Consider the following 26,515-nt stretch of genomic DNA (forward strand, 5'->3'; position numbering starts at 1 on the left):
CTTATTTCTCGAATTCTCCCCTCGTGGTCCAGTAGCTGTTTGTCCCTCTTTTGATCAGCTTCTTTATTCTCTGTCATTTGGTCTTCTATATCACTAATTCTTTCTTCTGCCTCATTTATCCTAGCAGTGAGAGCCTCCATTTTTGATTGCACCTCATTAATAGCTTTTTTGATTTCAACTTGGTTAGATTTTAGTTCTTTTATTTCTCCAGAAAGGGCTTTTATATCTCTCGAGAGGGTTTCTCTAATATCTTCCATGCCTTTTTCGAGCCCGGCTAGAACCTTGAGAATTGTCATTCTGAACTCTAGATCTGACATATTACCGATGTCTGTATTGATTAGGTCCCTAGCCTTCGGTACTGCCTCTTGTTCTTTTTTTTGTGGTGAATTTTTACGTCTTGTCATTTTGTCCAGATAAGAGTAAATGAAGGGGCAAGTAAAATACTAAAAGGGTGGCAACAACCCCAGGAAAATATGCTTTAGCCAAATTAGAAGAGATCCAAAATCGTGAGTGGGGAGAAAGGGGATAAAAAGAGGTTCAAAAAGGAAGAAAGAAAAAAGAGAAAAAAAAAAAAAAAAAAAAAAAGAAAAGAATTTTTTTTAAAAAAGAAAACACCTAAGAAAAATGTAAAAAAATATATATATATATTAGATAAACTAGTAAAAAATCGTTAAAAAAGAAAAAGGTAACAGTTAAAAAAAAAAAAATTTTACCCGAAGGCGAGAAAAAAAAAAAAAATGAAAAAGAAAAAATTAAATTAACTGCAAGACTAAAAAAAATCACAGGAAAAAAGCCATGAGTTCCGTGCTTGGCTTTCTCCTCCTCTGGAATTCTGCTGCTCTCCTTGGTATTGAAACCGCACTCCTTGGTAGGTGAGCTTGGTCTCGGCTGGATTTCTTGTTGATCTTCTGGGGGAGGGGCCTGTTGTAGTGATTTTCAAGTGTCTTTGCCCCAGGCGGAATTACACCGCCCTTACCCGGGGCCGGGGTGAGTAATCCGCTCGGGTTTGCTTTCAGGAGCTTTTGTTCCCTGAGCGCTTTCCGTAGAGTTCCAGAGGACGGGAATACAAATGGCGGCCTCCTGGTCTCCGGCCCGGAGGAGCCGAGAGCCCAGGGCCCCACTCCTCAGTGCGCCCTCAGAGAACAGCGCCCAGTTACTCCCGTCTGCCTGACCTCCGGCCGCGCTCCGAGCTCACCGAGCCTGCGACCGGTTCAAGGTAACACGGAGCTGCGAGCTTACTGTCGGCTCTGTCTCTGTAGCCGGCTTTCCCGTTCCAATACCCGCAAGCTCTGCGACACTCAGACACCCCCGATCCTTCTGTGACCCTGCGGGACCTGAGGCCACGCTGACCCCGCGTGGGCTTCGCCCCGGTTTAGCCTCTGGAGCGATGTCCCTCCGCGGAACAGACTTTTAAAAGTCCTGATTTTGTGCGCGGTTGCTCCGCCGCTTGCCGGGAGCCGGCCCCTCCCCCCGGGGTCTATCTTCCCGTCGCTTTGGATTCACTTCTCCGCCGGTCCTACCTTTCAGAAAGTGGTTGTTTTTCTGTTTCCAGAATTGCTGTTCTTCTTCTCTTCGATCTGCCGATGGATTTTCAGGTGTTTGCAATCTTTAGATAAGCTATCTAGCTGATCTCCGGCTAGCTGAAGCAGTCTCAGCTTGCTACTTCTCCACCATCTTGACTCTTCTCATCCAATTCTTAAAGCAGCATCTTATATCAATGCCACATATAGACCATCCAAGGCAGCAGAAACGTGGACTGCGTGCTTTAGAGTGGCACCGCCTGGGCCCAAGTTCCCTACCCATCAGTAGTATGACTTGGAAAGTTGCTGAAGTGCCTTGTGCCTCAGTTTCCTCTCTATAAATGGCATAACAATGGGATTTACAGCATAGGATTGCTAATAAAATCAAGTGAATTAATACATGTAAAAAGCCCACACCACGTGTGGCTTGTACTAAAGCCTCAATAAAGTGTCAAGTTCTAGTAATACAAAGTTTTTGTACAGATCCCAAGAAGTAATTTATATAAATAACAAGTCCATGGAATGCATCCAATAAATGCACTTACTTTGATAGTTATAATATTGCTTCATTTGCTCCTGTATTAGATACATGAGGACAAGGAGGCCTGGACTAGTGCGAAGGGAATCTCCAAAGGTCACACAGTGAGAGTGGGACAAATCTGGGACCTGAGTGCAGGTTTCCTGGATTCTAGCAAAAACCAAGATATATATAGCAAACTTCCCTGGAAAACTTAAAGAAGGGAATTTAGCAAAGCATCTGGGGACATTAGGCCCACACCATTCCCAGGGTAGAAAATGGGCCTTAGGAAAGGCTGAGAAGGCACTTGCCAGCATGTGAACCCTTCCTTTCATGAGGTCTCCCCCCAGTATCCCCTTAGCCTTAGGTGGCCTTTCCCTGGGGACAGACCAGGTGTCTTTGAGCATCCCAGAGCTGGTCTCTCTGGAATGAAAGGAATGCTTCTTACTGCACTTGGGTCCCCTGAGCAGGCACTGACTTTTGTTCTCCATATCCTGTTGTCTTGGACTCAGCCCTAGCTGCCAGGCATTGGCTCAGTTGACAGTTCCAGAGCCCCACCACCTGGCCTTTCTCAGTAGCCTGCCCAGGAAGCCAGGTGGAAAGTAAAATTCAGCACCCATAGGCATCAAAAGCACCAAACTAATGTTGAGCAAGATAGCACTGGAGAAGCTGGGGTCTGCCCTCAGCCCTGGCTCTAGTGCCTGTGCCTGCTCAGGGCCGATGGCATGACCAACCTTCTCTTATGGGGTGCACAGCCACATAATGTGTGGTCACAGGGCTGTCATACAGAGTTTCCATCATCTCTAGGGGTCCGGGGCAGTATCTGAGGTTGGTTAGGCCAGGCCCAAGATGATTTGGGGTTGAGGAATAAAAACAAATGTGGCATGAAACTGTTTTCTTAGCACTTTGAGAAGCTGATTAGAGACCCAATGTTTGACCCAAATGAAGAGTACCAGATTATCCAAGGCAGTCTGGCATTCAGCCAAAGTTATACCGACTTTGTGTGGCCCCAGGGGTTAGCCCATCCTAGCCAGTGCTGATTGGTATTGGGTCATCATCAGAATTCCCAGAATGTTGGGGCGAATACTAAGAGAGGCCCTTTATGATGACAAGATGACGACCCCAAGGTTGAGTGACTCCTGATTCTGTTTCTGAGATTCTAGTATTAAGACCAGCCCTGAGCTCTGGCTGTTCAACCTGAGGAACACACACGAGCATGGCGGGGTTCTAGAAGCAGAACGTTAACATGACTCATCTTCCTAAAGTATCATATATGGCTAGAGATAACAGGTAGATAATAAAAAACATGGTTTTTTTAAATTTATTTTTTATTTATTTTCAGCATAACAATATTCATTATTTTTGCACCACACCCAGTGTTCCATGCAATTCGTGCCCTCCATAATACCCACCACCTGGTACCCCAACCTCCCACCCCCCTGCCACTTCAAACCCCTCAGATTGTTTTTTCAGAGTCCATAGTCTTTCATGGTTCACCTCCCCTTCCAATTTACCCCAACTCCCTTCTCCTCTCTAACTCCCCATGTCCTCCATGCTATTTGTTATGCTCCACAAATAAGTGAAACCATATGATAATTGACTCTCTCTGCTTGACTTATTTCACTCAGCATAATCTCCTCCAGTCCCGTCCATGTTGCTACAAAAGTTGGGTATTCATCATTTCTGATGGAGGCATAATACTCCATAGTGTATATGGACCACATCTTCCTTATCCATTCGTCTGTTGAAGGGCATCTTGGTTCTTTCCACAGTTTGGCGACTGTGGCCATTGCTGCTATAAACATTGGGGTACAGATGGCCCTTCTTTTCACAACATCTGTATCTTTGGGGTAAATACCCAGGAGTGCAATGGAAGGGTCATAGGGAAGCTCTATTTTTAATTTCTTGAGGAATCTCCACACTGTTCTCCAAAGAGGCTGCACCAACTTGCATTCCCACCAACAGTGTAAGAGGGTTCCCCTTTCTTCATATCCCCTCCAACACATGTTGTTTCCTGTCTTGCTAATTTTGGCCATTCTAACTGGTGTAAGGTGATATCTCAATGTGGTTTTAATTTGAATCTCCCTGATGGCTAGTGATGATGACCATTTGGTTTTTCTATTAAAACTTAACCCACTGGGTGCCTGGGTAGCTCAGTGGGTTGAGCCTCTGCTTTTGGCTCGGGTCGTGATCTCAGGGTCCTGGGATTGAGTCCTACATCGGGCTCTCTGCTGGGCAGGGAGCCTGCTTCCTCCTCTCTCTCTCTGCCTGCCTCTCTACCTACTTGTGATCTCTCTCTCTGTCAAATAAATAAATAAATATTAAAAAAAACCTTAATTCACGCATTCTCTCAATCTCTTTCTCTCAAATAATAAATAAATCTTTATTTGAGAGAGAAAGAGAGATAGTGAGAGAGAGAACATGAGCAGGGGATGGGGGAGAAAGGGAGAAGCAGGCTCCCCACTGAGTAAGGAGCCCAATGTGGAACTCGATCCCAGGACCCTAGGATCATGACCTGAGCCAAAGGCAGACACTTAACTGACTGAGCCACCCCACAGGTGCCCTGTAAGTGAAATCTTAAAAACAAACAAACAAACAAACAAACAAGCATGCAAACAAAAAGATCTAGCTAATTTACATAGGATTTAACCCAAAGGAAATAATTTCACATAATGGAATTTCATGCTCCCATCCCCTCCTCTTTGCAGACCAAGAAGCTGTGGTTATCTCTACCTGGGGAGGAGGTTGAATGACCCTCTCTTCCCATGGTTGTCCCTGCATCCAGTTCAGGCCCTGGGTTTAGTTCTGGATATTTGCTGAACCACCTTGTGTTCTGAAGCTCAGTCTCCCCCTACCCTCTTCTTGCACAGTGGGAGGGAGATCTGTTTCCCTGAAGGGGCTTTGGGGCCTGGTTGGTATACCATATAAGAAGCCCCTCAGCTCAGGCTCTGCTCAGTTATCTGCAAAAGACCAAGAGAGTTAGCTGGATTCATACCCAGAGTTGCATTAACCCTGTGGGCACCTCCCTAATGTAGCTACCAACTGTCCCTGTGTCCATCACAAATGGCAATCAGGGCCCATGTTGAAAAGGAAGGGGAAGACAGAGAAAGGGCTCTGGACCTGCTGCATATCATTCAGACATAACTGGTGGGGGGTCCTTCATCCCTATCTAAGCCTCAAGCTCTTCTCTGAGAAACAGAATGGCTGGGTGGGCAGGAGAGGAGGACTAGGGGTCTGCCGAAGTCTTCCCCAGCTCTCTGCACTGTATATCTACAATCTGGGGTCTCTTCTGAGTGTCTGGGTTATGAAGGTGCTCCTTGCACATGGAAAGTGTGGGGCCTTCTCAGGGCAGAAGTGTACAGCGGTTTATAATACAAGTTCTGAGGCCACCTGACAGGGTTCAGATCCCACAATGCCACTTGTTACAATGGTGACATTGAGTAGGTTATTTAATGCTCTGTGTCTCAGTTTCCCCATCTGGGAACAAAATAGTGCCCTGCTTCACTGTAAGCACTGATTAAAATAATTCAACTGAAATGTAACATGTTGAGGGTACCATGAATCTTGGCTCCACCAGCTTGAGTACTGGATGCTGCATAAAGAGGTCCAGGACTGTAGCCCTCACAGCTTCTGTTGTCCGCCATGTGGAGACAGCCTCCTGGAGCCATGCCTTGTGGTGGCTCCAAATAGGTGCTAATAGTAACCCAACCTGGTTGGGCATCATGGTATCCTGTTTTCCAGATAAGTTCCTTAGAGTCTATTATGAGTCAGACAGCATGCTAGATTGTATGGGACACAGCCTCTAATACAGCCTCTGCCCTCTGCAGTGTAACTGGAGAATCCAGAACACAGTGTGGATGGTAAAGGTGTTAGAAGAGGCATGGCAGCAGTGCTACAGATTCTTACTGTTGGCATAGGAACACCCTGTGCCAGGAGCTCAGGGACTAGGCTGAAACAAGCTTTCTCCCTGCCAGTGCCTCTTCCTTCAAACTGGCTTCTGTTCCCAGTGCTGGCAAGGAGTTCTAGGCTCTTCTGAGGCAGCTCCTGGACACACAGGAAGAGACAATCTCTTCTGCTTCTGGTCAAGGTTGGGTTTGACTAGGATGCCTGAGATGATGGCAGCCATTTTTAAGTCAACTTGGGGATAAGGTGATATGGAGAATGGATGAGCAGAGACTGGGAAAGCCCGTGATGTTGTTTCCCACTTCCCCATTTTTGCCTTGGTCTTTCCTGCCACCTGCAATGCTGTCTCCCAGTCTCGGATTGTTTAAAGCCCTGTTGTGGGGCAGGGCTCAGTTCTAGCACTTACTCTCCCATGTTGCCTTCCCTCCTCCATTCCCAGGGTGGATATCTTTGCTCCCAGAGCATCCTCCATATGAACAGTCTCAGTCTGAAACCAGATCTGATACCTTCCTATGTGCGCTGAGACATCCTGGAGAGGGCCTCTTTAACCCATATTCCACCCCTCCCATGGGACTGTATTTTATCTGGTAATCTTCACATGGAGGGGAGACAGAGAGTGGCTGTCACAGAGCAGAAAAAGTTTGGACTTTCCCTGATGCTACTTGCCAACCTGAGAGAGCACTCTAGAGGTGCTGGCCGCCATATTACCATGGGCCAATGGATACAGGCTGGATACTTAAGAAAATGTCTCACTAAGGAATGTCTTTTCCCACTCCAAGCCACTCTCCTGCCCCAGACTTTGCCCGTGGGCCCCAGGCACGGGCATTGAGGTGTGCCTCAGCCTCCTCTGCAGCCCCTAGCCGTAGCTGATGGGAGCTGACAGCCTGCCTAAAAACACGCAGCAGCCTGACGCCCCACTAATCTCCGCATCATCAGCGGGTGAATGTTTCCAACAGAGGTGGAGGAGACAATAAAAGGAGCAGTGTTCCTGCATGCAGCACTTCTAGTGAAGCGTGTTTGCATGGTGATTCACATCAGCACATTTTTAATATCCATAAACCCATGCCGGCGAGGATGGGAGCAACTTTGTGCCAAAGCTCCTGGCTTTGCAAATGTTCTGGACTAAGGAGAGAGCAGCCAGTGAACAGGCAGGCAGGCTGGCTTGCTGGATGAATTCCTCCAGCATGCTGGATGCCAAATGCAGCGTCCATACTGCATGCTCCTGTGGGGTTTCCTAAAGCCTCTGACCCAGCTCTTTGGAGTTGCGACACCTAGCAAAGTCTTATCCAAATATCCAAAGTCTTATCCAAATATCCATACACTCTTGGAGGTTGCTCCTAGGGCAGACTTGTTCCTCACTCAGAGCTGTACTATTAGCTTCCCACTGCTTGATTGATGAGTCTGGTAGTCGAAGGATCCTGTTATCCAATAATGGTAGGCATCCCAGATGTTGGCCACAGGACATCTCAGGTATAGTCAGGGGGCCAGGGATGATCCAGGAGGCAGCATTTATTCCATCAATTTTCCCATCATGTTCCCAGAAATGTTCAAGGAGCAGAAGTTGCTAGAGTAAACCTGTTCTCAATAGCAGTAAAACCTATTCCCTGGTGTCCAGGAGCACTAACAACATTTGAGGAAATAAAGGACAAAACAGAGAGGACAGTTATAGGACAATGGTAGAGAATGGGAAGAGAATGGCATGGTCCCTGAATTGAAGAAGTGGGTTGCCATTCTCACTAATGTTATCAGAGAGGCTTTGTTGTGTTTATCATAATGTGAACTGTGGTACCACTCATGCTCAGTAGATGTAGGAAAAGTATTTGATAAAATTCACCATCCATTCATGATGTTAATAACCTTCAACAAACTAGGAATAGAAATGAGTTTAAATCAGAGAGGGAGACAAACCATGAGAGACTTTCAAATCCGGGAACTAAAATGAGGGTTACAGAAGGGAGGAAGGTGGAGGAATGGAATAGCCGGGTGATGGGTATTATGGAGAGCACATGTTGTGATGAGCACGGGGTTTTAGACCAACTAATGAATCATTGAACACTACATCAAAAACTAATGATATACTTTATGTTGGCTAATTCTTTGATCTGATAAAAGGTATGTAAAACCTTTGATCTGATAAAAGGTAGCTACCATGGAAAACCCTGTGACATCATATTTATTGGGTGAAATACTGGACACTTTCTTCCTGAGATTGGAAGCAAGATAGCATTGTCCACTACCACCACCTCTTTTACCACTGTATTGAGTGGCCTATCCAGTGCAAGAAGACATAAGGATTAGAAAGCAAGAAGTATAGACATTTTAACAATGTTTATTCTTCTGATCCAAGAGCATGGAATGGTCTTCCATCTATTTGTGTCTTCTTCAATTTCTTTCATGAGTGTTCTGTAGTTCCTCGAGTACAGATCCTTTACCTCTTTGGTTCGGTTTATTCCCAGGTATCTTATGGTTCTTGGTGCTATAGTAAATGGAATCGATTCTCTAATTTCCCTTTCTGTATTTTCATGGTTAGTGTATAAGAAAGCCACTGATTTCTGCACATTGACTTTGTATCCTGCCACGTTGCTGAATTGCTGTATGAGTTCTAGTAGTTTGGGGGTGGAGTCTTTTGGGTTTTACATATAAAGAATCATGTCATCTGCAAAGAGAGAGAGTTTGACTTCTTCATTGTCAATTTAAAATGTCTATACTGCCTAGAGCAATCTATACTTTTAATGCCATTCCGATCAAAATTCCACTGGTATTCTTCAAAGAGCTGGAGCAAATAATCCAAAAATTTGTATGGAATCAGAAGAGACCCTGGATCGCTAAGGAAATGTTGAAAAACAAAAATAAAACTGGGGGCATCACGTTACCGGATTGCAAGCTTTATTACAAAGCTGTGATCACCAAGACAGCATGGTACTGGCATAAAAACAGACACATAGACCAGTGGAACAGAGTAGAGAGCCCAGATATGGACCCTCAACTCTATGGTCAATTAATCTTCGAGAAAACAGGAAAAAATATACAGTGGAAAAGACAGTCTCTTCAATAAATGGTGCTGGGAAAACTGGGCAGCTATATGTAGAAGAATGAAACTCGGCCATTCTCTTACACCATACACAAAGATCAACTCAAAATGGATAAAAGACCTCAATGTGAGACAGGAATCCATCAGAATCCTAGAGGAGAACATAGGCAGTAACCTCTTTGATATCAGCCACAGCAACTTCTTTCAAGGTATGTCTCCAAAGGCAAAGGAAACAAAAGTGAAAATGAACTTTTGGGACTTCATCAAGATCAAAAGCTTCTGTACACCAAAGGAAACAGTCAAGAAAACAAAGAGGCAACCCACGGAATGGGAGAAGATATTTGCAAATGACAGTACAGACAAAAGGCTGATATCCGGGATCTATAAAGAACTTCTCAAACTCAACATACACAAAACAGATAATATATAAAAAAATGGGCAGAAGATATGAACAGACACTTCTCCAATGAAGACATACAAATGGCTATCAGACACATGAAAAAATGGTCATCATCATTAGCCCTCAGGGAGATTCAAATTAAAACCACATTGAGATACCACCTTACACCAGTTAGAATGGCCAAAATTAGCAAGACAGGAAACAACATGTGTTGGAGAGGATATGGAGAAAGGGGAACCCTCTTATGACTGTTGGTAGGAATGCAAGTTGGTGCAGCCAATTTGGAGAACAATGTGAAGATTCCTTAAGAAATTAAAGATAGAGCTTCCCTATGACCCTGCAATTGCATTCCTGGGTATTTACCCCAAAGATACAGATGTCGTGAAAAGAAGGGTCATCTGTACCCCAATGTTTATAGCAGCAATGGCCATGGTCACCAAACTGTGGAAAGAACCAAGATGCCCTTCAACGGACGAATGGATAAGGAAAATGTGGTCCATATACACTATGGAGTATTATGCCTCCATCAGAAAGGGTGAATACCCATCTTTTGTATCAAAATGGATGGGACTGAAAGAGATTAGGCTGAGTGAAATAAGTCAAGCAGAGAGTCAGTTATCATACAGTTTCACTTATTTGTGGAGCATAACAAATAACATGGAGGACATGGGGAGATGGAGAGGAGAAGAAAGTTGAGGGAAATTGGAAGGGGAGGTGAACCATGAAAGACTATGGACTCTGAAAAACAACCTGAGGGTTTTGAAGGGGCGGGGGGTGGGAGGTTAGGGGAACCAGGTGGTCGGTATTTGGGAGGGCACGTATTGCATGGATCATTGGGTATGGTGCAAAAGACAATGAATACTATTACACTGAAAAGAAATAAAAAAAATAATAATTAAAAAAAAAAAAGACCTAGTATGTAGTTCCTTGATTTATAACAAAGGTGCCACTGCAGTTTGGTTGGGGAAAGGATCATTTTTGCCAAAATGATACTAAAGCAATTGGATAGTTGTACAGAAAAAAAAAAATCTTGATTCCTACCTCACACCGTGTAACATTAATTTAAGATAGAACATAGATCTAAGTGTGAAAATTTAGTCAGTAAACTTTGAGAAGAAAATGCAGAAGATTTTCATGATCCCGGGATAACAAAAGACTTCTTAAACAGGACACAACAAGCACAAAAAAGCATATTTACCAAAAAAACTCACAACATTTAAAAAGCAAATGAAGGGGTAGAGGGTGGGAGGTTGGGGGAACCAGGTGGTGGGTATTGGAGAGGGTACGGATTGCATGGAGCACTGGGCGTGGTGCAAAAAACAATGAATACTGTTAGGCTGAAAATAAATTTTAAAAAATTTAAAAAAGAAAAAAAGCAAATAAAGGAGTCTAATCTAAGTAATAATAGAGAAGGTATTCACAATGCATATATCATATAATGAAGGACTTGTATCTAGAACATATAAATAACTTAAAAATCAATAGCAAAGAAAAAAAAAAAACAAGCAAGACTTGGACAGGTATTTCTCGAAAGATCTCCCAATATCCATAAACATGTGAAAAATTCTCAACATCATTACTCATGAGGGAAATGTAAATTAAAACCAAAGTGAGAAAGCTGTATACACCCCCTAACCTAGCTAACAAACAGATGGACAGACAAACAATAAAAGCTTGATAATTCCAAGTGTTGCCAATGTAGTGGACCAACTGGAAACCTTCTGTATTGCTTGATAGGGGTATTAATTGGTTCAAATAGTTTGGAAAACGATCTGGCATTCCCTGCAACAGCTAAACATATGCACATGTATTGCTAACTCCAAATTATATATCCAAGATAAAGACATGTATAACATGTTCATAACAACTTTGTTTATAGTAGTGCATAACAAAACAACCCCCCCCAAAACAAAACCCCAAACCCCTGAATATTAATCTACAAAGAAGATGACAAAGAAATCAGAATATTTTCATAAGTGGAATACCACAAATGAATACAAAGAGAACTATTGATACACACAACAACATAGTTGAATCTCACAGACATTATCTTGAACCAAAGAAGCCGACATGAAACAGTACATGCAGTATATTTATGTGAAAGTCAAATAACAAGAAAAACTGCTGTATGGTAATAGAAATAGAGTAGGTAGCTCTGGTGGGATGAGGAGTACTATCTGAGGGTATGAGAGAACTTTCTGGGATGTTGGAAATGTTTTATATCCTAGTCTGGATGGTTCCAATATGTAGAGAAAAGTAAAAATCAAGAATAATGGACAAATCCCAAGACTTGAGTTTCCAATGAAGAAATTAGAGGATGATATTTTGGGGTGTATGTGTGGGGGTGCTCCTCATGCCTGATCATTATTCCAGGTAGATGATCACATACTTCACTGAGAAGTTAGATTGTTTCTAATTATTACAGAAGTTAGTTTTCTTGATTCATAGATGTGTACTTCTTTAAAAATTTTTTAAATTTAAATTCAATTTTTTCAAAATATTTTATTTATTTATTGGAGAGAGAGAGCGCACGCACAAGTAGTCAGAGAGGTAGGCATAGAGAGAGGAGGAAGCAGGCTCCCTGTGGAGCAGAGAGCCCAATGTGGGGCTTGATCCCGGAACCCTGAGACCATGACCTGAGCTGAAGGCAGAGGGTTAACCCACTGAGCTACCTAGGCACCCCTAAATTCAATTTAATCAACATATAGTATATTATTAGTTTCAGAGGTAATTAACTGATTCAGCAGTTGCAGATAACACCCAGTGCTTCTTACATTGAGTGTTGTTGTTAATGCCCATCACAGAATTTTCCCACTCCCCACTTCTCCCTCCAGCAACCCTGTTTTCCTACAGTTAAGAGTCCCTTATGGTTTGTCCCCCTAACTGTTTTTTTTTAATTTTTTAAAAAATTATTTATTTCTTTTCAGCGTAACAGTATTCATTGTTTTTGTACCACACCCAGCGCTCCATGCAGTCTGTGCCCTCCCTAATACCCACCACCTGGTTCCCCCAACCTCCCACCCCCAGCCCCTTCAAAACCCTCAGGTTGTTTTTCAGAATCCATAGTCTCTCATGGTTCACCTCCCTAACTGTTTTCATCTTATTTTTCCTTCCCCTCCCCTATGTTCATTTGTTTTGTTCATAGAAGTGTACTTCTAAGATATTAATAGATAATGTCCAATTACCCCCTCAAAAGACATATAAATTTGTACTTCCACCTCTTTTTTGAGAGTGGGTGGCTCCAGATAGAACTGAAAATTCTGGCTCTGGGGTAAGTTGCCCACAGGATACTTTATAATATTCCTGGTGGTGTTATTTCCATCTATGACCAGCCTCTAAGTGGGAATGAGGAGAGAGGGCAGGAATCAGACTCAATAGCCTGAAAATGCATCTCTTACATTAGATTCAGATACCTGAAAGCTATCCAAACCCTAACAAGAAAGTGGAGGGCTAGGTGTCTGAGCAAAATGCCTCCTTGGGAAGGAAAATCTCTTTCTTTATTTCTTTCTTACTTTTTTTTTTTTTAATTTTATTTATTTATTTTATCTCTAGCATTGGAGAGAGAGCACAAGCAGAGGGAGTGGCAGGTAGAGTGAGAAGTAGACTCCCTGCTGAGTAAGGAGCCTGATGTGGCACTCGATCCCAGGATCCCAGGATCCTTGGGATCATGACTTGAGCTGAAGGCAGACACTTAACCCACTGAGCCACCCAGATATCTTGAAAAGTGTTTTCTAAAAAGGGGAGGAATGAAGAATGAGGAGTCACTTTTGGGAATGACACAGACTTAAGCAAATGATGAGTTTTGTTTATGTGTTAATTAAAAGTGAAATTTACTTGATATATTTTCAAAGAGACCCTCAGCAATTTGATAAGATTTATTACATTGAAAACTGCCTTATCCTTCCATTCACAACTTCTGTTTCTAAAAATATTCAAGGGTGGTAAAATGTATGCAAAAGCATATACAGTGTTTGTTGGAAACATGAAAAGCTGTAAAAACCCTAAGTGCCCATCGATAGGGGAATGAATAAATAAATTCCAACATGTGTATTTATTGGAATACTATACAACTCTGACAAATAGTGATGCTGATGTATGTTTGTGGACATAGAAAAATGTCTGCAGCTTATTGTGAATCAGAAAGCATGCTACTGAGCAGTATTGGAGAATTGGAGAATATATTTCTATCTCTGATATCTACATATCTATAGAGCTTACATAAAACATGGGCACTGAAAGTATCTAGTGTTAATGGTGATTATCTTTGAGGGCTGGGATCACAGGGACTCACTTTATGCACAGTCTGTTTCTGCATCCTATGGATGTTTTAGATAGAGTTCATGAATTCGGTAGGTGTGATGTCTCTAGCTTTGTTCTTTCTCAAGATTGGTTTGGTTGTTCATGGTCTTTTGTGGTTCTGTATGAATTGCAGAATTGTTTTTTCTACTTTGGTAAGAAATGGTACTGGTATTTTGATAAGGATCCCATTGAATCTGTAGACTGCTTTGGGTAGTATGGACATTTTAGCAATATTAAGTCTTCAAATCCATGAACATGAGATGTTTTTCCATTGGTCTGTGTCTTATTTAATTACTTTTATCAATGTTTTATTGAAACAAAACAAGTTTTCAGTATACAGGTCTTCCACTTCCTAGCTAAGTTTATTCCTAAGTGTTTTATGCTTTTGACACCATTGTAAATGAGATTGTTTACCTAATTCCCTTTTTAGATAGTTTATTGTTAGTGTATGGAAACATTAGTGTATATTGATTTTGTATACTGCAACTTTACTGAATTCATGTCCTAGTTCCAATAGGTTTTTGGTGAATTCTTTAGAGTTTTTTAATATATAAAATCATGTCATCTTCAACCAGGGACAATTTTACTTTTTTCTTTCCTATTTCCATGCCTTTTATTTCTTTTTCTTGACAAATTGCTTTGGTTAGGACTTCCAGTACTATGATGAATAGAAGTGGTTAAAAAAAAAAAAAAAAGAAGTGGTGATTTTGGGCATACTCCTGGTCTTAAATTTTAATTCTGCACTAATCATTATGGTGTTAGCTATGGGCTTTGCATATATAGCCTTTGTTTTGTTGGGGTATTTAAAAAATCTAATACAAAGCTACAGTAATCAAGATAGTATGGTATTGGTGTAAAGACAGATATATAGACCAATGAAGCAGAATACAGAGCCCGGAAATAAATTTACATATTTACAGTCAACTGATCTTCAACAAGAGTGCCAAGAATATACAATAGGGAAGGGATAATCGCTTAAAAAAAAAGGGTGTTGGGAAAACTGGATAGCCACATGCAAAAAGAATGAAATCAGACCCTTATCTTACACAGACACAAAAATCAACTCAAATGGATTAGAGATTTAAATATAAGTCTTTAACTAAGTGTATTGTAAGTCTGAAACTAAAACTCATATAGTAAAACATAAGGGAAAGTCTTTATGACTTTGATCTCAAAAATGCTTTCATGGATACAACACCAAAAGAAAAGGCAATAGAAAGAAAATAAACAAGTGGGACTAAGTCAAACTAAAAAGCTTCTGCACAGCAAAGGAAATAACCACAGGGTGTAAAGACAACCTACAGAATGGGAGAAAATATTTTTTTTCTTTCTAAAGCTTTTATTTAAATTCCGGTTACATATAGTGTAATATTAGTTTCAGTAGTCAAATTTTGTGATTCATCACTTATATACAAAACTCAGGAAAATATTTTCAAACTATATTTGACAAAGGGTTACTCTCCAAAATATAAAACTCTTACAACTCAGTAGCAACAAAACTAATAACCTGATTAAAAAAATGAGTTAAGGACTTGAATAGACATGTCTTAAAGGAGACATAAATGGCCAAAACACACATGAAAAGATGCTTAACATCACTCATCATCAGGGAAACACAAATCAAAACCACAATGAGATATCATTTCACACCTGTCAAGTAGCTATTATTAAAAAAAAAAAAAAACAAAAACAAAACCAAAGACAGCAAGTGTTGGTGAGAATATGGAGAAATTGGAGCTAATGTTAGTGGAAATGAAAAATGGTGCAGCCACTAAGGAAAGCAGTATTCCTCAACATTCAAAAAATAGAGCCAGTAATACCACTTCTGGGTATTTATTCAAAATAATTGAAATCAGAATCCTTATAAGGTATTAGCACTTTCATGTTTGCTGCAGCACTACTCATAATAGCCAAGATGTGGAAACAATCTAAATGTCCATCGATGGGTAAATAGATGAAGAAAATAAGGTATGTACATACAATAGAATATTATTCAGCCTTAAAAAAGAAATCCTACAATATGCTACAACATGGACAACACTTGAGGGCATTATGCTAAGTGAAATAAGCCAGTCATAGACAAATACTGCATTTGTCTATCACATGAGGTATCTAAATTAGTCAAATTCATAGACTCAAAGAGTAGAATGGCAGTTGGCAGAGGTAGTAGGGAGAGGGGAAATGAGTTACTAATCAACAGGCATAAAGTTTCAATTAAGCAAAATGAGTAAGTTCTAGAGATCTGCTGTACAATATTGTACCATTAGTCAACAAAACTGTATTGTACACTTAAAATTTTGTGGAGAGTGTTCTTACCACAATTAAAAAAAAATACAACTTTTGTTTTTATGGGAATCCCAGGGGAAAACAGTATCAGGTGGCCTCCCATCCTCCTCTTTTGAGATCTCTGGGAGTTGGGAATGTGGAGCCTCTGGGCTGACGAGATCTGACTGGGAAAGTCCGGTTGGGTGGGAGAGATGATGGCTTCCACCTACAAAGGGAAAAATAAGAACCAGAGGCCCCAGGCCCTCCTGGGAGGTCTGATTCTGACAGCTTCCTCCCGGAACAATGAGCTGACACTGGATAGTCTGCAATCACCCACAAGCTACTCTTCCTGTCCTGGCTCAATCAGCTTGTCAGGGCCTGGGAAATGAGGTTGGGTCTCTGGATGTTCAGGTTCCGGTTGGACAGCCTCAGAGCCCCTAAATGCATTCCAGCTCCTCAGGTTCTGAGCCAATTGCTTTGCCTGCCCGTTTTTAGAGGGATCTTTAAAAAAAAATAAAAAAGGTGGCCCACTGAGTTAGTTGGTTTCAATTTCCTTTGCCTAAAGATGTCATGAATTGTGTTTGTGCTGGTGGTCTCCAGCGTTCTGTGGCTGCCATCACATGCTTGTTGGGAAAGAAGGGGTGACACCTAGAGAATGTTTGCCTTGCACTGCAGTTTGACTTTTGCTTCCCAAGGCTGGTTTAAGCTTTTATGTCATACTTCCCCAGTCTCTGTCTGCTCCATGCTGGCTGCTAGAGACAGCAGTGAAAGGACACGGGCCTTACCCTCCAAGGGCTCATAATGGAGCACAGACAAGTATGCTTATGTCACAGGCAATAGTACAGGCATGGGATACTGGGAATAGGGGAGGCACTGCTGCCTCTTTGCTAGTAGAACAGAGCACTTGCTGGGGCATAGGACTCCTGGGTTGTAGACCTACAACTGGGATGTTTTGTATATAACTGCAAACTGAAACCAATCTCTTATTTCTAAAGGCCTCAGTTTTTACCTTTGTAAAGTGGGAGAGTAAACTATTTGTCCTGACAATCCTATCGAACCATTATGAGAGTCAGAAATCAGCTTGTGAAAGTGCCTGGGGCAAGGCGGTAGATTGAGTGCTGATACTTACCTTTATTCTGTTTGCTGTTGCCAGTGAACAAAGGGCTATGACTTTGTGATTGCCCTTGCAGAAACCATACCTTGAATTTCTTTGTTTCTCTGAGAGTATCTAGAATCCTCCCCAAACCCCAATACCATTCTCAACACTTGCACAGCTCCCTTACACTTTAAGATGAAGATGTGATTGGACAGTGCTGGCTGGTGGCCCAGATGTGCAGATGGAACCCTCCTGGGAGAAACTAGATGCAAGTCCATGTAGGTTCAGGCTTGATGGTGCCCACCACATGGTTGGAAGCTGAGAGTGGGGATGAGAAGGGGCTTTGCAGTTGTATAGAATGAGTCCATCTTGTAACTGTTCTAATTCATAGAGCCTGCATTTGTTCTGTTTCCCTTCTGCACCTTGGATGAGGGTTAGAATGTCCCTGCCTACATGTAGCGGTGTTCAAGGAAGCTGGATTTGAAGGGTCCCAGGGTGACAGGTTTGATTTGAGGGAGGTGTAGGGTGACAGGATGAGGAAAGAGGCACCCTGATGAGGTGTGGCTCTCAGGTTATGGGGTCAGGAGGCAAAGCCTTCTTGTCCCTTCCCAAGATACTCTTCTCAGCCATTGGAACCATGTACTTGCTGTTTCACACATTTCTTTCCGCTTTTCTCTCTTCTCCATACTCCTCTCCCATTTGCCTTCCTTTTCTTTTCTACCTGTCCCCTCTCTTTCTCCTCTCCTTCTCTCCCCTTAATCCCAACTCTGCACAGGTATCCCATGTTCTCCAGGTATACCTGGCCCAGAGGCAGTGGCACAAACATCTGTTTCCATCTTCATTCATTACTAGCACTGTCTTCATTTAACTGTAAGATTATGAAATGCAGGAATGAATGAAATGTAATTATTAATTTGGGCACATTGTTATTCCCAAAAGAATTAGAGTTAAGTTAGTAAGGCAAGAGAATGACTCTCAGGAAGGCAGCTAGAAGCTATCTCAATTCATAGGGATATTATGAACATTAAAAATGTTAATAATTGTTAACTGCTTAATATCACTCCTGTAACATGGGAGGCACCCCATAAATGTTGGTTTGAGTATTGCTGTAAGTTTCACAATAGACACAAGCCCAGTGCGTGAAGGAAATCCCAAAGAGAGGCACCTAGCCCAACTAAAGATAGCGGGGTAAAAGGGAAGACTTCCAGGAGTCAGTGATACCCGAGCCAAATCTGAAACAGTAAAAGATAACTATTAAGCCAAATAAGAGAGGAAAGGAGACCCAGGCAGGCACAACAGCAGCAAGAGAATGTTTGGCAGTGAGAAATAGCCTGTCATGTGTAGAGACATAGCAATTCATCTCCAGTGTCCAAAAAGTGGGAACATATAGTGTGAGACAATTTTATGTGTGCTCAGGTAGCAGTCAAACAGTCACATTGGAGCAGGCATGTGTGCATATGCACACACACATGTGCCACGCACACACACACACACACACACACACACACAATTTACACAGTCCTGGAGGCCTCCTGTGAGAGAGCAGACTGGCAGGAGGCAAGCTTCTGGACCCAAGCACTGCAGATCTTCCCCACTCTGGGAGTTCAGGGCAGAGGTGCAGAGCTATGGGCTGGGTGGTCACTGTGGTCCCCGGAGAGGTCTAGCCCTCTCCATTCCCCATAACTCTTCTCAAAGATAGGGGCTTTCAAAAACACACTTGACAAGTTTGGTCAAACAGGAAGTCAAGAGCTGATAGTGTGGGAGGGAAGCAAGAGTGTGGGCTTGCTGCCTGGGCCTTTTACAGCCTTCTTTTCCCATCCTTACCCCAGCCTGGGTCTGGTCCCCAATACCTAGATTCCCTCAGGTGTGGGCTTGGGAGGAGTGTAAGCACCCAGATACCAGATGTGCTGTGTCTCTGGGTTTCCTCTTAGCTTCTGCCCCTTCCCTTGTGGAGGGAACATCCACAGAGTGTAAGCCAGGGATTTTTTCCTTATTGCATTCTCTTTCTGCTAGAGGCTCCTCCTGGCTCATACTCTCCTGACCCCTCTCTACAATACTTTGCTTAAATCAGGACAGTTCATATTTACTGTATACCTGTGAGGTGTCAGGGCCTGGAAGAGCTCTGCCTGGGATGCATGATGTACATGTGTGTGTGTACATGTGCATGTGTGTGCATGTTTGTGTGTGGGGTGAGTATTTGATATAAGAACATGGTAGTTCTCCCTTATCTTCCTTTTTACTGTGGAGAAGTATTCTCTTATTGTAAACTGTGGTTTTTGCCATTCTTTTATTAATAGGTATTTTGGTTGTTTCTGAAGCTGTGGGGTTTCTGGGCAATTCCCATTGTGCTGCCCTAGTGTGCCCATATGTGCCCCTCTGCACATGCCTGCACATGGGTGAATGGCCCTAAGGGCCTGTAGCAAGAAGGGAATACCAGGGAAGCCAATGGCAAGCCGCCCTCTGGAGCATTTATATCAACTTATGCTCATGTGAGCTGTGACTATAACCCATTTCCTCATATTCTCATCAACACTTGACCTTATTGCACATTTAAAATGTCAGGAGAATTTGTCTGGAGAATTATGTCCTTGTTTGCTTGACACTGCACTTGAGGAGACTCTGAGCTCCTCAGGGTCAGGGACGATCATGTCTTGCTTAAATTTAAGATCCTTTAAAAACTCCATTTTCCTTCTGAATTGACTTAGAAAGCTTAACTCTCATGTTAGTGGTTACTTTTAACATTTTAAGAGGTACCTTTAATGTTTAAAGCTGATCATCCTCTTCCCATCTTCTATGCCTTACTTGTTAACATTGTCTACTAATTTGGTTTCAAATTATTATTATTTTTTAAAGATTTTATTTATTTATTTGACAGACAGAGATCACAAGTCATCAGAGAGGCAGGCAGGGAGAGAGAGGAGGAAGCAGGCTCTCTGCGGAGCAGAGAGCCCGATGTGGGGTTCGATCCCAGGACCCTGGGATCATGACCCGAGCCGAAGGCAGAGGCTTTAACCCACTGAGCCACCCAGGCACCCCTGGTTTCAAATTATTTTATATCCCAATATGAGCCATCATCATTTTTAAAAATGGATGCTTGCTCGGCTTTGCGTACATGTTTACTGTTTTCTTTGTCCTCAGTTCCTTCTTGTATACAAAGTCTTTTCTCTGGAACCATGCTCCACTTTTTTTTTTTTTGTCCTGTAGTGAAGACATGTGGTAGTAAGCTCAGTTCTTTTTGTGTGTGTGTGAGAATTTTCTTTTATTATGTTATGTTAGTCACCATACAGTACATCATTAGTTTTTGATGTTGTGTTCCATGATTCATTGTTTGTGTATAACACCCAGTGATCCATGCAATATGTGCCCTCCTTAATACCCATCACTGGGCTAACACAACTCTCCACCCCTCTCCCCTCTGAAACCTTCAGTTTGTTTCCTGGAGTCCATAGTCTTTCATGGTTCGTCTCCTCCTCCGATTTGTCCCCCTTCATTTTCCCTTACCTTCTCCTAACGTCCCCCATGATATTCCTTATGTTCCACAAATAAGTGAAAATATATGATAATTGACTTTCTCTGCTTGACTTATTTCACTTAGCATAATCTCCGCCAGTTCCATCCATGTTGATGCAAAAGTTGGGTATTCATCCTTTCCAGTGGGTGAGTAATATTCCATTGTGTATATTGGTCAAATCTTCTTTATCCATTCTTCTGTTGAAGGGCATCTCAGCTCTATACATAGTTTGGTTATTATGGACATTACTGCTATGAACATTTGGGTGCATGTGGCCCTTCTTTTCACTACATCTGTATCTTTGGGGTAAATACTAGTAGTGCAATTGCTGGGTCATAGGGTATTTCTATTTTTAAATTTTGAGGAACCTCCACACTGTTTTCCAAAGTGGCTGTACCAACTTGCATTCCCACCAACTATGTAAGAGGGCTCCCCTTTCTCCACAATCTCTCCAACATTTGTTGTTTCTTGCCTTGTCAATTTTTGCCATTCTAACTGGTGTAAGGTGGTATCTCAGTGTGGTTTTGGTTTGAATTTCCCTGATGGCTAATGATGATGAACATTTTTTCATGTGTCTGTTAGCCGTTTGTATGTCTTCTTTGGAGAAGAGTCTGTTCATGTCTTCTGCCCATTTTTGACTCGATTATCTGTTTTTTGGGTGCTGAGTTTGAGAAGTTCTTTATAGATCTTGAATATCAGCCCCTTATCTGTACTGTCATTTGCAAATATCTTCTCCCATTCCGTGGGTTGCCTCTCTGTTTTGTTGACTGTTTCTTTTGCTATGCAGAAGCTTTTTAACTTGACAAAGTCGCAAAAGTTCATTTTAACTTTTGTTTCCCTTGCCTTTGGAGACATGTCTTGAAAGAAGTTGCTGTGGCCGATGTGAAAGAGGTTACTGCCTATGTTCTCCTCTAGGATTTTGATGGATTCCTGTCTCACACTGAGGTCTTTCATCCATTTGGAGTTTATCTTTGTGTATGGTGTAAGAGAATGATCAAGTTTCATTCTTCTGTATGTAGCTGTACAGTTTTCCCAACACCATTTATTGAAGAGACTGTCTTTTTTCCATTGGATATTTTTTCCTGCTTTGTTGACGATTAGCTAACCATAGCTGACAACTAATACCAAGGAAATAGAAACAATTATCAGATATTATTATTGACAACTATATGCCAATAAATTAATCAACCTGGAAGAAATGGATGCATTCCTGGAAACCTATAAACTATGAAGAATGAAATAGGAAGAAATTGACAACCTGAATAGATCAAAAACCAGTAATGAGATTGAAGTAGTTACCAAAAACCTCCCAAAAAACAAGAGCCCAAGACCTGATGGATTCCCTGGGGAATTCTACCAAATATTCAAAGAAGAAATAATATCTATTCTCCTGAAGCTGTTTCAAAAAAATAGAAACAGAAGGAAAACCTCCAGACTCATTCTTTGAGGCCAGCATTACCTTGATCCCCAAACCAGGCAAAGACCCCATCAAAAAAGAGAATTTCAGACCAATGGATGCCAAAATTCTCAACAAGATCCTAGCTAATAGGATCAAACAGTACATTAAAAGGATTATCCATCACAACCAGGTGGGATTTATCCCGGGATGCAAGGGAGGTTCAACATTCCCAAATCAACCAGTGTGATAGAACACATTAATAAGAGGAGAGAGAAAAGCCATATGGTCCTCTCAATTGATGCAAAAAAAGCATTTGACAAAATACAGCATCCTTTTGTGATTAATACTCTTCAGAATGTAGGAACAGAGGAAACATTCCTCAATTTCGTAAAAGCCATCTATGAAAAGCCCACAGTGAATATCATTCTCAATGTGGAAAAGCTGAGATCATTTCCCTTAAGATCAGTAACACAAGGATGCCCCTTCTCACCACTATTGTACAGCATAGAACTAGAAGTCTTAGCAACAGCAATCAGACAACAAAAAGAAATAAAAGGTATTCAAACTAACAAAGAAATCAAACTCTCTCTTCACGGATGACATGCTACTTCATGTGGAAAATCCAAAGACTCTACCCCCAAATTACTAGAACTCATACAGCAATGCAGTAATGTGACAGGATACAAAATCAATGCACAAAATCAGTTGCTTTCCTATACACTAACAGTGTAGCTGTAGAAAGAAATTAGAGAATCAATTACATTTACAATAGCACCAAACCCATAAGATACCTTGGAATAAATCTAACCAAAGATGTGAAGGATATATACTGTAGAAACTACAAAACACTCGTGAAAGAAATTGAAGAAGACACAAAAAGATGGAAAAGCATTCCATGCTCATGGATTGGAAGAATAAACATTTTAAAAATGTCTATGCTGCCCAGAGCAATCTATACTTTCCACGCCATCCAGATCAAAATACCAATGGGATTTTTCAAAGTACTGGAACAGACAGTCCTAAAATTTGTGTTGAACTGGAAAAGATCCCACATTGGCAAGGAAATGTTGAAAAAGAAAAACAAAGCTGGGGGATCATGTTGCCTGATTTCAAGCTATATTACAAAGCTGTGATCACCAAGACAACATGGTATTGGCACAAAAACAAATACATAGATCAATGGAACAGAATAGAGAACCCAGAGAGGGGGCCACAACTCTACAGTCAACTAAACTCAGTTCTTTTAAAAGCTCTGGTACTCTTTTGTGTGTGTGTGTGTGTCTGTGTTTTTTTCTATATATATATATATATATATATATATATATATATATATATATATATATATATAAATTTATATATATATAAATTTTTTTAAATTTATTTTCAGCATAACAGTATACATTGTTTTTGTAACACACCCAGTGCTCCATGCAATCCGTGCCCTCTATAATACCCACCACCTGGTACCTCGACCTCCCACACCCCGCCCCTTCAAAACCCTCAGATTGTTTTTCAGAGTCCATAGTCTGTCATGGTTCACCTTCCCTTCCAATTTCCCCCAACTCCCCTCTTCTATCTCATTATAGATCCTGGATATCAACCTTTTGTCTGTACTGTCATTTGCAAATATCTTCTCCCATTCCGTGGGTTGCTTCTTTGTCTTTTTGACTGTTTCCTTTGCTGTGCGGAAGCTTTTGATTTTGATGAAGTCCCAAAAGTTCATTTTCGCTTTTGTTTCCTTTGCGTTTGGAGACATATCTTGAAAGAAGTTGCTGTGGCTGATATCAAAAAGCTCTGGTACTCTTATTTGTACTGCCCCCCAACTTTATTGAGTTATAATTGACAATTACAAATTGTATATATTTAAAATGTACAACTTGATGATTTGATACACGTGTTCATTGCAAAATATTCACCACAACCAAGCTAATTAATATCTCTTACCTCATGTAGTTACTATTTGTGTGTGTGCATGTGTGCACATGATGGTAACACTTAAGATCTACCCTTCTAGCGAATTTCAAGTATGCAATACCCTGTTGTTAACTATGGCCACATAATTTTACACTAAATCTCAAGAACTTACTTTGCATAACCAAAACTTTGTACCTTTCCTTTTTTAAAAGGTTTATTTTTAAGTAATCTCTACATCTAACATGGAGCTTGAACTCATGACCCTGAGATCAAGAGTCATGCAGTCTATTGATTGAGACAGTCAGGTGTCCGGAAACTGTACCCCTTGATCAATATCTCCTCATTTATCTCTCTCTCCTAGCTCCTGGTAAGCACAGCTGTACTTTACATTTCTATGAATTTTATTATTTTTAGATGTCCTATATAAGTGAGATTGTATAGTATTTGTTTTCATTCATATGGCTTATTTCACTGGGCACAATGTCTTCTAGGTTCATCCATGTTTTTGCAAATGGCAAGATTTCTTACTTTTTAATGACTGGATAATACACACACAGAGTTAAGCTGAATTTAGAATTCAGCTAAATAGTTATTACCTATTCAGCTAAATAGGTAAATAGTTATTTTCCCTCAGCATGCTGAAGATGTTATTCCATTGCCTTCTGGCCTCCATTGTTGTGGTTGTTGGTCTCCTTGTTTTTCTTTAATAAGTAATCTGTCTTTTCCCTGTACATTTTAAAAAGATTTTTTTCTAAGTGTTCTGCAATTTCATTATGATCAGTGTACATGTAAGCTAATTTTTAGTTATCCTGCTTGGGTTTCTTGAATCCATGAGTGATTCTGGAATCCAGTGAGTCATGTCTTTTATCAACTTTGAAAAATTCTTCATCATTATTTCTTCAAATATTTCTTGTCTCTAAGTTGTGTCTTCAGAAGCTCCAGTCAGATATGATTTAGACCTCCACATTTTATCTTTCATGTCTCTTAGTGTCTCCTATATTTTTCCTCTCTTATCGGTGTGCTGTACTATGAGTAATTTCTTTAGATATGTCTTCCAGCTCACGAATTCTCTATTCAAATGTTTTAGCGATTCTATTAGGTTTTAAATTTCAATGATCTGAGTTTCCATTTCAAGAATGCATATGAAATTAATTAATTAAATATACCTGGTTGTTTTTATTAGTTTTTGTTTTGTACTTGAGTTTTCAATCCTCTGTTTTGTTTTTAAAAACATTTAAATGTACTTATTTCATATGTTGTACCTAATCAGTCCAGTGTCTCAAACCCTTGTAGGTATAACTCAACTATTGATTCTCATGGTTTTTTTTTTTTTTTGATTGTGAGCTCTATCTGACTACTTTAAATTTTTAGGGTGCTAAGGATCCCTGGGTTGATGGTATGCTGGTATGCTTCTGCAGAGAGAATTTGCTTTTGCCTCTGTCAGGTGTTGCAAAGCACTGCATGCCTGGGACTACTTTAATTTCCTGTCTTGGGCTTTCCTAGACCAAGGAAATAGTGTAAATTTGAACCCAAACCCGCAGATTGCTGGACTATGGTTGTGGATTATCAACAGAGTCTTTATTATTTTACTTTCCTTTTCTTCACTTGAACCTGAGCCTAAGAGCAGATCTTAGATCTGTGATTGTTGAATTATCTTGTCTCCCTTTGATGATGAACAGAGTTTTTCTTCCTAATGTATTCTTTCACTGAGGGTGTAACCCTTCAAAGGCCCTAGCTTCTGTGTATGGGAGAGGAGCAGGTAGGGGATCCAGTCACATATATGCTTAAGGCCTTGTGTCCACTCTTGCCAGTAAACTCTGAGAATCCAGTTTCCTGGTCTCAGCAAATGCCTGGGAACTGCCTTGGTGCAGTGCTGGCTCTCCAGGCTGGAGGCCTGTCTGCTCTTTGCCTATAATGTTGGCAAAGTCCTTGTCTTACTCCAAGTTAAGCTCTACTTTTAAATAGATTGTTTGATATATTTTATCCAGTACTTTTCTTTAAAACCAGGAGTGTGCGTGTGTGTATGTGTGAGTAATTCAGAATACTGAATCCACAATATTGTCAGGAGTAGAAATTCTTATTAGAATTCTGAAGTCTGAGGTGGAATTCAGTACCAACTATGCCAGAGTCAAGCACTCAACTATTGCTCTGTAATTGTTTCATTTTGCAGACACGTTGCTCAGCTGGTTTTAGCTCTTTACAAATTCCTCGCACTTGGTGCCTGGTTCTAGATTAAGGATAGCTTCCTGCTACAAAGTTTTTACAGGGCTCAGGCCATGCTGACCCATCCTAGATTTCTCTCCATTCATTTCTGCTATTGGTCATTACCATCAGTTTTACAGGGGGACCTTTAGCACAGGGATGTGTCCTTATAGCCTGCTATTGGGTAACTTTATGCCCTCAGTCTGCCTCCCTTGTCTTTCTGAGACAAGGACCTTGGTCTCAGGACCCTGTGTCCCTGCTGGAACACCTGCGCTACCTCCTTCCCACAGCTGGGAGCCAAGCTAGAGCCTGCTGCAGCACTTGAGATGTCAGGCTTGGAGATTTGTTCTCTGGGGTTTTTCCTCCTAGAAAAAAAACTTTATTGTAAAAAAAAGACTTTAGTGTAAATGAACTTACCTAATGCTGTCATAGTATTAGAAGACAGCATTTACCGATTT

This window comes from Mustela lutreola, chromosome 2 (genome assembly GCF_030435805.1).
Source record: "Mustela lutreola isolate mMusLut2 chromosome 2, mMusLut2.pri, whole genome shotgun sequence".
Taxonomy (NCBI): Eukaryota; Metazoa; Chordata; class Mammalia; order Carnivora; family Mustelidae; genus Mustela; species Mustela lutreola.